This window comes from Oryzias latipes, chromosome 22 (genome assembly GCF_053564925.1).
Source record: "Oryzias latipes strain Hd-rR chromosome 22, Olatipes_Hd-rR_3.1".
Classification (NCBI taxonomy): domain Eukaryota; kingdom Metazoa; phylum Chordata; class Actinopteri; order Beloniformes; family Adrianichthyidae; genus Oryzias; species Oryzias latipes.
In genome coordinates, this window is record NC_136258.1 from 8,173,919 (window position 1) to 8,183,659 (window position 9,741).

The following is a 9,741-nucleotide window of genomic DNA, read 5'->3' on the forward strand; positions in this document are numbered from 1 at the left end:
TACTTTTTCTGTAGGGCAAGTTCTTGAAGTTACAACCTGACTAATCTGGCCCCTGTAGCCCACTGTGAGGGTGCTGTTCCTCCACCCTCACTGGCTTTAAAAGTCATGGATTCAGCAGGAACATTCATTATTTTGTTTTTCTGTAGAGTCAATTCTCTGCCAGCTGTCCTTTTTCATCCAAGGCTGACCTCTACAGGATGTCCACTTGGGGGAACATCCTGGCTGAAGGGTTCAGCTCAGAGCAACCCCACCTCCTCATTCAAATCTTAATAACTGATTTTATGGTTTGTACAATTACTGAAGCCCGATGACACAACGGTGTTGTAATATTGGGCTATATCAGTGCTTCTCAATTATTTTTTGCGATGCCCCCCCTAGGATAAAGCAAATGTTTCACAATTCAGAGAAAAGGCGCCTTGATGCCAGTGCTTCTCTATGTATGACACAATGTGTCCACTCAGCATTAGGTGAAGCCTTCTTGATGAGGGATAGCAGACCTTCTCTCATCCCTGCCATAGTCTGTGCATTTTTTACATATTTACAGAAGAGCAAATCCTCACACAGGGAGTTTGTCATGCCAAAACGCACATAAGCAATGAAGAAACAGTCTTTGTTGCTGTCAGTTGCTTCATCAAATTGTCTGTGAGTTCATCTATAAGCTGTTCCTGCAGATCATTTGCGATGTCATCTATGCGTCTTGCGACCGTCTCATTGGACAGTGGGATGGTTTTTAATTTTGCAGCACTCGTGTTGTCAAGCATGACAGAAACCATGTCTACTGCTGCAGGGAGTATCAACTCCTTTGCTATTGTGTGCGTTTTTTCTGCTCTGCGCAACCTGGTACGCCACTTTAACCCTTGTGCTATCCTAGGTACTTTAACATTGGGAGTTGGGTCATCTAGACCCACTAGACAGTGCTCTGAACCTTTTTTCTTCAATAATTTGTGATCTTCACTGGTGTCCATGGATTACATGAAAACTTTCCATCTAAAATAGCACGTGTCAAATGAGGCTAGAAGTGCTCGCTGGTTTAATGTTGAAGCGTTCTCAAAGCAGGATGATTGTAGCCATACTCCGCATATTTTCACTTTCACACAAATCAAGCGGCCTGTCGACATGTGACGTCTGTAGGTGAGGTCTTAATTTATTTTGTTCCATACTGTCCACCGCCAACATTTTCAGACACAGCACACCAACAGGCTTTCCTCGTCTCCCACTATTGTCACCGTGAATCCCAGCGCTAGAAAAGACTCATCATACTTCCTTGTCTTAGCTTTAGGAAGACTTTCATTTGTCTTGTTTCCTCCGTCTCTCTCCGCCTTTCTCTTTGTTATTGTTACAAATTTCTCCATTGTGTCTTTCGCGGGGTTTGCTGACAGAAATTTGAAACGTTTTAAACTCTCACGCAGACTTTGGCAATAAGCGCACAACCTCGCCACCTGCTGTTGTGGATGTACAATTACACTTTACAAAGCAAAAAGCAAAGCCTGTTACTCCGGGTATTACGCGTCCCCCGGCCTCGCTATATAAATAAAATTGAATTAAACTTAATGAAATGGTAGGGGTGTGAATTTCCAAAAAGCTCACACCTGACTGGTGAAAATGGTTGCCATAGAAAAATAGATTCAGACCAACTTGGACCAATCACTGTCTACTGGCGACGTCTGGCTCCAACATGGCGGCACCTCTAATGCAAAAAAATGGCAACAAAAAGGACTTCATTTGGCTGGAGCGGGAGTGTGACATCACACTGACAAAGTCCGGTTCCCAGATACAGTCAATGGTCCCATTGTATGTTACAAAGTCCAACTTTACATCTACAAAAACCCATGAACATTTTGGTTTCTGAAGTTGTTCTAATCTATATTAATTTATCGTTTTAGCTTAGCCATTTCATTTTGTTAGAGGTTCAATTTAAGGGCGTGTTCATTAATATTATTACTATTAGGCGGGTTGAAAAAAACAATATTTAACATAGCTTCAAACTTTACTTTTCCGTCTGAATTGCTGCTTTCTGAAGTGCTGTAGTCGAGTGAAGTAAAGTCAACACGTTCTTACCGGCATGTTTCATCTTCATGGTGCAGAATCCGATGAATGACAGTGGAGATCATCTGTCCAACGAAAACATGGCTGTGGGTTAGACCCATCACACCACAGAACCAAAGGCAAAAACACAACAGAAATCTATACAGTAGCATTTGAATTGTTGATGCACATAAAACACCCACACAGGTTTCATGTCTTTGTCTTCATGCAAAAAATGGGCAAACCTGTACGGGGCACACAATAAATATTACCTTCGTAGACCGCTCTGTGAGCCCGTAGAGTGAAAATGTTCATGCGTATCTTCTTCTACAGGCATGCTGCAGCCATCAGGTTGTAGTGAACATTTAAGCAAAACAGGTATAGAGTAAGAATGAAGTAGGTGTGATGCAGGCATATCAGGCACAGCACTTTGTGTTATATTTTTATATGAAAAGTGCTTTATAAATAAAGTTTGATTTGATTTGATTTGATCATACAGATTTTTCATTTTCTCAATCACCCACCCCAAAATCCTGTGGACTGTGTAAGTGTGTATAACGTTCGTTAGCTTAACAAATACTTCACAATACACTTACCACACTCACGGCAATCATACGTTCCATTTTCATACACAGGGTTTTATTCAGTTTAAACTGCCAGAACCTTTATTTGAACTTCTGATGCTGTGGGACTAAATTCCCCTCAAGTAAAAAAAAAAAAAAAAAGCATGAATAGAATATTCCTGTCTGCTTCCAGCTCCACATTTGATATGAAAGGCTTTAGGTTTCAGCTCCTTCTGTGACAGAGGCTGCAGCTCTCCTCTAACAACCCAGAGGGGATTATGAATGAAGATTCCCACTCCAGTACTGAGATTATTGACAATGGAATGTACCCATGACCTTCAGTTTAACTTCAAGCACACTGAGAGGTTAAAGGTGACGACATTTTCCTTCACGAAGCTCATTTTTCACACGCAGGACAGATCTAGCAAGCACGGACGGACGGACAGACAGACAGATAGACAGACAGACAGACAGACAAATAGATAGATGGATAAGCATATTTGCTGTCAGTGAGTGATGGTGGTGAAGATTAAACAGCCATCTGTGTGCAGTGACGGGTGAGTCTGGATCTCCATGGAGCTCTTTTAAGCGTCTGCAAACTGCACGGGGCTCTTCGCTCAGAGGCCGACTTAAAAGGCCTTCCAGGTCTTCTTTGTTTCCTGCAATCAATACAGAGGTACAATGTTCAAAGGAACCCCAAGCACTCTTCAGGGAGTTCAATTAAAATGATAAAACACTGTTTATCCTGGTAGAGTGCTTCCACAGCATAAACAGGACCCTGAATGTTAAATATAAAATGGTGCACAAAGATGATGTCATTTGGAGCATTGTTTGCAATGACGCTTATCTATGCTATGAACATTATCTATGCTAATTAAGTTATCAGGTTTTTGGAGTCCCACTTGAAACAATTGATTTTCTCAAAAATCCACAGCACACCTTCCAAGTGAATTCTGGTTGAGCTTACTGACATCAACCTAATTTTCTCTCAAAATGTTTTGGAACAACTTCAGTAAAGTACGAAGCTACAGGTGTGGAGTCATACGAACAGTGCTTCAACGTAAGTGAAGAAGCTAGAGTATTGTTTTGTATTGCATGAGTTACAACTGACCTATGAAGAGACTTATTGTGTTTGGGTTATCCATTGTGTGCCTCTCCCTGCAAAGGCAAACATGAAGAACAACACAGTTTACTAGAAAATGTACAGGGCTTTCCATCAATCCTGCCTATTGGCGCCTCTAGGCATTCTGGGTAGGGTTGTCATATTACAATGTCACTGTCCGGTGGGACTTGTGGAAAAACTGTGGTACATGAAATACGCTGTGTGATGTGAAAGTGTTTATGAAGTATCTGAAGGCCTTCGTTGACTTGATGTGCTGACAGAATTTTTGATCACATGATTTCAGCTGTTTTGGTTGTTGGAAACGCAACTGGAGGAACAGCCACAATGCTGGAAGCAGAGGAGGAACACTCCCACTGTGCAGGATCAACACCAACGAAACACTAGCGCAATGGTGGGAAACACATGCAGGCCACGTCAATGCTACTGTCCGTTAGTGTCCAAGACCAGCTTTGAGGTCCACCTGACAAGCAAACTCGATCAACATCACTGGATGTCTAACGTGAATGTCAGACTGGTTGATTCTGATCCACATGGAGAGTCTGTCTTCCAAATATTGTAACTCCTAAAATACTTAATCGTTTTTGTCAATCCAGTGTATTCTGAAAGCTGAGACACAGCACTTTAATGATTTTTGTTTTGTAGGCACTACTGTTTACATATAGTCAGCTGAGACTTAAACTTTAAGTGTCAAAGACTAGCTTGGACTCTAACTCATGCACAAAGAAACTGAATGAGGGGATTCAGTTACGATTTTTGAGTATAACCGCCCTCAGAGCTTATAGACTTTCCAACATTGTCTTTTCTAATCCATTTTTGGAAATTTCATTTTGTTCCCCCACCCCAAAGCTGTGATGCCAAACATCAGCAGAGACTGGGTCTAAAATGGCACAGAAATCCAATGGAAGTCAACATCCAACGTTTAGGGGACACTGAAAAATAGATCGATGCTTAGCAGGTTAACCTCTGAGGGGCCCGACAAAAACTGTCTTTGCATAGTAGGATCTTCAGTGTCAAAACAAATTCAAGCTAGTTTAGGATCACATGTGTAGAGCCTCAAATTATTCATAATTTATCCTTTGTGCTATCTTGGATGACCCCACCTTTACATTGACGTGTTCTCCCTACCATGACAAAGGTGGATAAAGGTGGAAAGATTTCATGTAATCCATGGACACCAGTGAAGATCACAAATCATTGAAGAAAAAAAGGTTCAGAGCACTGTCTAGTGGGTCTAGATGACCCAACTCCCAATGTTAAAGTGCCTAGGATAGCACAAGGGCTAAAAAAATAAAAATGACCTTGTGCAATCACACAATCAACCAATAAATCCCTCATAAATATTCAAAAAGATCATCAAATTGTGCAAAACCTGCACACAGAATTTAAATTATCCATTATATTATGAAATATATTTCACTTTGCTATATAAAAAACCTGTTCGTTATTTTAACACAGCATTTTAAAACATTTATTTTTAATCTTGTTGAACAATATTATACTTCTATGGCTTCTTCTGAGAAACTCAGATTACAAAATGAATATTTTCTAAAGTAGCTTTGTTTTTATTTCACATTGCAGTTTTTCAGAATGATTGTTTGCTGCGTGAAGCATCGTGTTCTGTTTCGAAGTCTTGTGGTTAAAGAGGATGAAGTTTTCTTCTGTGGTACTTTTCTGAACAAAGTAAAAAATTCAAACAAATTTTTTTTTACGTCATTTCACAAAAAGTAACAGTTGTTCTTGATTTTTTCTATTTTTCTTTGGTTTCTTCTCTTTGACATTTGTCTTTTAGCCAGATAAATTGTGACTTATTCTTAAATAAAAACAAAAACTGACAGAAGCAGCAAATGTGGTTTCTTGTTTGCCCTGTAAATAGAAGACAGAGTTTCATGCTTGTATATATTTTCTTCATGCTGTTTGCGTACCATGAACAATGATTTACTCTTTATTTTACTCCGTTTCAGAAACCCACAGTAATTATTCAGGACATCCTTATATGCAGACACATATGGAAACCACAGCCTGACATATATTTACAGTTGTCCTTTGTTTTAGCTAACCAAAAATAACAGTTTTCGTTTTTCTCCAGGCTTTTTTGACCTCTTTGACATTCTGGGAGACTTACCCATAAGTGTTGCCCCAATCCAAGAGAACTGTGTACAGCTCCAGATTCCTGAGCTCCTAACTTTATTATAAGGAGAGTCTTTGTTTAGCTTTTATTTCTCAACCCAAACTGAAGACAAAAAAACAGAAAGAAAAATTAACAGGAAAGCTTTTGTGCGTACAGCCTAAAATGAGAAGAAAAAACAGACTTTGACTGAACCCAAATGAAAACGTAGATTACCTCTGCAAAGTCACCTGTTAGGTCTGCATACCTTTGGCCAAAGACAAGGATGCAGCAGCTGAAATCTGAGCCCCCGCCCTCCCCGACAAACACATAGGTAGCGTGTAGCAGCTTCAGTAAGTGTTAGCAGACTGCAAAAGTCGTGGTAACTGTTTGCCTTTAGAGGTAAATGTCTCCTCCGACAGCTGGCCGCTTCGCCTTTTTTCCTCAACAACCCTCGACCTTGTTGACACAAACCAACATACTGTGGTGCACGCTACAATCACATGTGTACGTCGCATAATTGCAGTATTGCATGCACCCATATAGTTCCAGCATGTTTTCCTACATCAGGCTGAAGACGGGCCAAATCAAATTACAGACAGATTCTGCTCCCATCAGCAGCAAAGGCCACAGCTGTGGTTTGTGGAGCATAACCGGCTAGAAACCCCGTCAGTACAAAGAGACTTTGTTTTCTTGAAGCACTTAAGGACAGATTGAGATGTAATCATAAAAATCTCATGTTTCAGACGCTTGCTCACCCAGATTTAGATGCTGAAACTCATTATGACAAAAACGGTGTAGCAGAAACATGATCGTTTACCTTCTGGGTCATCTAAGGGTCACATTTAAGAAGAACCTTGTGTGGATGTCAACGTGTGAAAACAGCAATCTCTGTACTCCAACACATTCAATTCAGAGAGGACGGGGACTTCATTCCTTTTGCTTTTATTCACATCTTTTGGTGAAGCTCAGTGCACAACACTGAAAAAGTGTAATTTATACAAACTGGCAGGACGCATTAACATTAAACTTTCATATTAAGCAAAATATAATCTTGGGGGCCGCAAGTTTGAGACCCTGTTTTAGAACATCCATTCAATGTAGACATGCACTTTGTAGTTTGTCTGTTTATTTCATTCAACTTTTCCTTAAAAGGATCTGAAATCATGGAAGAGCCACATGTGATCTTTTCCGTTCATTTCGGCAGGACTATGTTGGGTCACGTGGCATGAGTTCATCTTTATTCTGTGGAAAATCCTATACAATAAGATTGATTGCGATTTAATATTGTAGTGATCCTGCCCACGGCAGAAGTGCATTGTGGGGGGGGGTCTTCTTGTTAGGGTTATTTCTGTCAGTGGTGTTAAACCCTGAGTGAGTTGGTTATTTCCAGGGTGGACCGTTGCAGTGTTGTTCTGTTCTGTTCTGTTCAATGCTGGAAAGGTCTGAAAGGTGGTTTTGCTAAGAAAATTGGACTCTACCAATAGACTGTACCTCCTGACCTTCCAGCTGCCTGGGAATGAGACATGGGTCAGCTCAATCTTCTGCCTGCTAGAAAATTTATGTGGCCAGTCTGAATTGTTGAGTTCTGCTCCATCCTGACCTACGCGACAGAGCAGCGGCTACATTGGTGTCAAAAGAGGGATTTGCTTCTATCAGAAAGACGCAATGACAGTGCAGATAGCTAGCAGTGTAACCCTTGTGCTATCCTAGGCACTTTAACATTGGGAGTTGGGTCATCTAGACCCACTAGACAGTGCTCTGAACCTTTTTTCCTTCAATGATTTGTGATCTTCACTGGTGTCCATGGATTACATGAAATCTTTCCACCTTTATCCACCTTTGTCATGGTAGGGAGAACACGTCAATGTAAGGGTGGCGTCATCTAAGATAGCACAAGTGACTCGAGCAGGACCTCAAGAACCCTCAATGGCTGTCCCAACCTCTTTGGTTGCAGAGCAGAGGAGCAGCATTACTCGAAACCTCTGCAAAGCTACCAAGATTAAGCGGCCTGACTTCTCTCGAGCCTTACCTTGCCCAAGTGGAGGTAGCAGCAAGGAGCTGCCACACACTTGACTGCTCAACATCTCCCATTTCCAGGATTCTAGAAAAACAAATGATGATGATGATGAATGACGAACATTAACGTGATTAACACAATGTTATATGGCATAAAATACAATAAAACAGACGTCCAGGTTGCAAGTTTTTTTCTTAAAGAAGAAGAAATGGAAATAACTACATGCCGTGTCAGTCCACAGAGGAGGTCACCTCAGTGTCCTTGACCATAAAAACATTTTTTAAAAAAACACTGGGCCTAAAAGAACAAAAAAGTTTGCATAAGAAAAAATTTGGACCATCTCAAATCTAGGTAGAGAAGAATTTGACACACCCCGGCTGGCTCTCAAAACAGTAGAGCTTGTGATTTCCATCCACTGCTGCACTGAGACACTGTAAACACTGAGACTTTTTGGAGATGTGGTCATTCCCAGCTAAAATATACCAATTGAATTGGTCTGAGCCAAACGTCTAAACAACCGATGGATCAACCTTACTGGGGGGTCAAGAGAGTTCTTTGAAATTCAAACTGTTGACGATATAATGTTGTTTTAAACAAACCTGAAATCCCATAGGCTATGTTGATCTGGGCTGTTGCTGAGCTGTTTGGGTGGATTATTGTTCACCCTTTAACTCTGGAGACGTCACTGGTGACTTATGAACAACACACGCTCTTGGAGCTACCGTAACTCTTCAACCGCTGACATGATCAACACGAATCAGCTGATTCTGACACGGAGAGCGGGGGCTTTTCACATCGGCTTTGCACCAAAAAGTAACAATAAGTGTTGCATCACAGTGCAAAGCTGCTTTTCTCCACGACAGAATCAGCTGGAATGACGTCATATACAAAAGCTGTTGTCGAAATGTTTGCATTTATTAAACTAAGATGGTGTTTTAAAAGAAAACATTCAAACAGCCAAAAACTTTGTTTAAAAGGACGTTGCAAACAGATTTGTTAGGAAAAAGAAACAGGCTCAGCCTGAAAAAGTAAAAAGCTTTCTGAGAGCCTTCAGCTATGAATCTCTGCACCAAATTGTTCCCTTTCTTCAAAACTCTGTCTGTAGGCAGAAAGAAAGATGCTGAAAACGTCTGAGATGGCAGAAGAGTGAGATGAAAGAGGACTTGACCGTGTGAAGGGAAAAAAAGAGTAAAGGAGGAAGCAATGAGAACAAAGCCAAGACGAGAGGCTGGAGACTTTGGGGACTGGGATTCGCTCCTCTGTCTGCCTCCTGCTCTTTCTTCCTGCAGTTGGGTTCCTGCTTCCTCAAATACCCCTTTTCAACTGTGAACAATTATCACATCTGGAACATTCTTCCCGACATCCAAGATCAGCAAACATCAGCACCTGCCTAACCTTTCGCCTGACCGGAGATGGCCGGGTCACCGCCGAGGGAGCATCTGGAAGTTTCACTTTAAAGAGAAGCCGGAACACTTTGTGCACACCAAGCCTTTGTTTTTCTGCTTCTGTTTATCCCAAACTGATGCGGGGAGATCCAAAAGGGTTCCACTGTAATTCGCTGGTTTGTTACACATCCCAATTTGCTGCTACGTCCAAAGAGAACGTACTTCTGTGCACAGCTCAGGGTTCAATGCCCTACAAGGACATGTGTTTGAGTTCAACTGATGATTACTCTGATTCTGCTGGAATAACAGTCTGGATAAAAATGTTGCCTTTAGGAAAAACAAAATGTTTCTCAGCAGCAGCGTTTTCAGTCAAACCCAGCATTTCAGTCTTTGGAGCTTACTCTTGAAATAAAACTTTTAGTGAAAAAATGTAAACAGAGGACCCCTGGTTCATCTGTTTTTCTATTCTGTTTTGGATTTAAACTCTCTTGCTGCTTGGTTAGGTTTGCTGCTGCTCGCCG

At 41.2% G+C, this 9,741-nt stretch overlaps 1 long non-coding RNA gene across 2 annotated transcripts; it reads right to left on the reverse strand.

Moving 5' to 3' along the window:
- Positions 1–3,110: 3,110 nt before the first annotated feature.
- On the reverse strand, positions 3,111–9,353 carry LOC144989047 (uncharacterized). Of its 2 annotated transcripts, none has more exons than XR_013653186.1 (4): positions 9,231–9,353; positions 7,848–7,919; positions 3,700–3,746; positions 3,111–3,247 (listed from the first exon to the last, which is right to left on the reverse strand). It is a non-coding gene; the product is annotated as an uncharacterized LOC144989047 (long non-coding RNA). The 2 variants fall into 2 exon arrangements; XR_013653185.1 differs by lacking the exon at positions 9,231–9,353 and adding an exon at positions 8,435–8,570.
- Between the last annotated feature and the right edge of the window lie 388 nt (positions 9,354–9,741).